Genomic DNA, 2,690 nt, shown 5'->3' with positions numbered 1-2,690 from the left:
CACTTTGGAATTCCTAAGGAGGACTGGAGTGAGGGCCCCTGCAGAGTGCACGGGACCATCTCCTGCCCTAGGGGAGGGAATTGTGAGCCTGGAGAGGAAAAGCAGCAGAGTGGGGAGAATCAGGTCACACTTTCCTTGACTGTGATTCCAATCATAGGAGCGGGCAGCAGGACCCCAGGATGTGAGTTGGGAAGGGCCTAAGGCCGCGGCAGACAATGTGAGCAGAATGTGCAGGAATGGGAGAATGGCGGCAGTGTGGGGGAGCTGTACTGGGCCTCTTGGTTCCCTGGGAGATGCAGCAGGGGTTGGGGTGAGAAGTTGTGAGCTGCTGTGACTGCAGCATGACCTGCTGGGTGGCCCTGGATATCAATTCTCCTTCTGCGAGCTAGGAGCCACAGTGGGACTTGAACCCACGCCATGGGGAGCCAGAATCTGTCCTTGAACTTCAACTCTGCACTCAACAAGTGCAAAACGGCCAGTTTCAGTGGCTCATGCCTGTAATCTCAGCACTTTGGGAGGCCAAGCCAGGAAGAAGGCTGGAGGCTAGGAGTTGGAGACCAGCCTGGGCAATATAGTGAGACCCCAATGGTACTCTCTCTCTCTATATATATATTGTATTTTTAGTAGAGAAGGGGTTTCACCATGTTGGCTAGGCTGGTCTCGAACTCCTGACCTCACGTGATCCACCCCACTCTGCCTCCCAAAGTGCTAGGATTACAGGTGTGAGCCACTGTGCCCAGCCAAAAATTTTTAAAAATTAGCTGAGTTTGGTGGTGTGCTCCTGTGGTCCCAGCTACTTAGGAGGCTTAAGCAGAAGGATTGCTTGAGCTGGGGAGGTTGAGGCTGCAGTGAACGGTGATTGCGCCACTGCACTTTAGCCTGGGCGACAGAGGGAGACCCTGTCTCTAAAAAAATAAATAAATGCAAACTATTTTTCCTTGTTGCTGCTGCTGTCTGTAAGATTCCATAATTCAAATGGCCACGGTGATTCACGCTTGTAATCCCAACACTTTGGGAGACCCAGGCAGGTGGATCACCTGAGGTCAGGCGTTCAAGCCAATCCTGGCCAACATGATGAAACCCCGTGTCTACTAAAAACACAAAAAACTAACCAGGCATGCTGGCGGGCACGTGTGATCCCAGCTACTCGGAAGGTTGAAGTAGGAGAATCGCTTGAACCCGAGAGGCAGAGGTTGCGGTGAGCCGAGATCGTGCCATTGCACTCCAGCCTGGGCAGCAAGAGTGAAACTCTATCTCAAAAAAAAAAAAAAAAAATTCCCTAATTCTAAGTCCTGATACCCAACTGTGAGTCTCAGATTCTGTGATTCTATATAGTCTCTCTTGGTTGCAGGAACTGGGGCTGGGGTCTCTTGGGGTCCCTACTCGTCTGTCCTGCTTTGGCACTGCCCTTGTCCCCATTGGTTCTGACTCAGGAGCAGAGGTGCAGGGCGGGTCAGGGAGGGGACGCTTTGAATGTCGCTCCCCCACGGATCACAGCCCTACCGAGGTGACACCTGGCACCTCGACAAGCCCAGGAATAAGACCCAGGAGCGCCTCGGCACCTGAGGAGGTGGGAGGAGTTCCTGGATTCCTGCCCTTGCTTATCCTTGGGTTAACTGGATGAGCCTGGGTAGGACCTGTCCTGCTCCAGACCCCAGCAGACATCCAGGCTCTCCCTGGCCAGCCTCTGCCTTATCGGCCCCACTCACACCCACGCGAAATGACCCATTGCTGCCCAGCCCCAGGGCTTTCGCTCTGGTTGGTGTTGTACCTCCTCTCCTCAACAGCCAGGAGCAGTTCTTGTTTATTTTTGTATTTGTTTTTCTGAGGCAGGGGCTCGCTCTGGAGTTGCCCAGGCTGGAGTGCAGTGGAGGTTATGGCTCACTGCAACCTCAATCTTCTGGGCTCACGTGATCCTCCTGCCTCGGACTCCCAAGTAGCTGGGCCTACGGGCGCACCACCACCACACCCAGCCTCTGCATGGGATTGTGACTCTCTTTTCCCTCCTGAGAACGAACCAGGGGCTGTCTATTCCTTCAAGCACCCACACGGGAATTAACACACGCCCCTGCACAAAGTAGGGGCTCAAGGACGATTGAGGCTGCAACAAAGGGATGGTGTGTGTGGGGTGAAGGCGGGCGCGTGGAGTTTGGGTAGATTGGATTTGACAGATGGGTGGATGGGTAAATGGATGGATGGATGGATGGATGGATGAATGGATGGATAGATGTATGTATGTATGGACTAGTGGGTGGTTGGATGGGTGAATGAGTGAATGGGTGGGTGGATGGATGGATGGATGGGTGGGTCGGTGGATGGGTGGATGGATGAATGGGGTGGGTGGATTGAGTGGACGAATGGATGGCCAGGTAGCTGGTTAGATGGTGGAGGAATGTGACTGAATGGAAGGATGGTGATTCACTGGGGGTGGGGGAATTCGGTGGTAGAGGAGCTTCTGGGCACATTTACCCACAGGCTGAGTAGATGGCAGGTTGGTGTTCTGTTAAGTGCATTCATCCTGTCAATGGCTCCTCAACAATGGGATTGGCCTCCATGTCTCAGCTGGTTGGGGCAGAGCTCTCCCAACTGGTTCCCAGGCTGCTGCCACGTGGTTGAAGCCCTGGAGGGGCTCCAAGGCACAGGGAGGGGACTGAGGTGGAGATGCGGGTGTGCAGTGAGCTTTGGTGGGG

The sequence above is a fragment of the Mandrillus leucophaeus genome, unplaced genomic scaffold (assembly GCF_000951045.1).
Source record: "Mandrillus leucophaeus isolate KB7577 unplaced genomic scaffold, Mleu.le_1.0 Scaffold11, whole genome shotgun sequence".
Classification (NCBI taxonomy): domain Eukaryota; kingdom Metazoa; phylum Chordata; class Mammalia; order Primates; family Cercopithecidae; genus Mandrillus; species Mandrillus leucophaeus.
Note: the sequence above shows the minus strand (reverse complement) of the source record.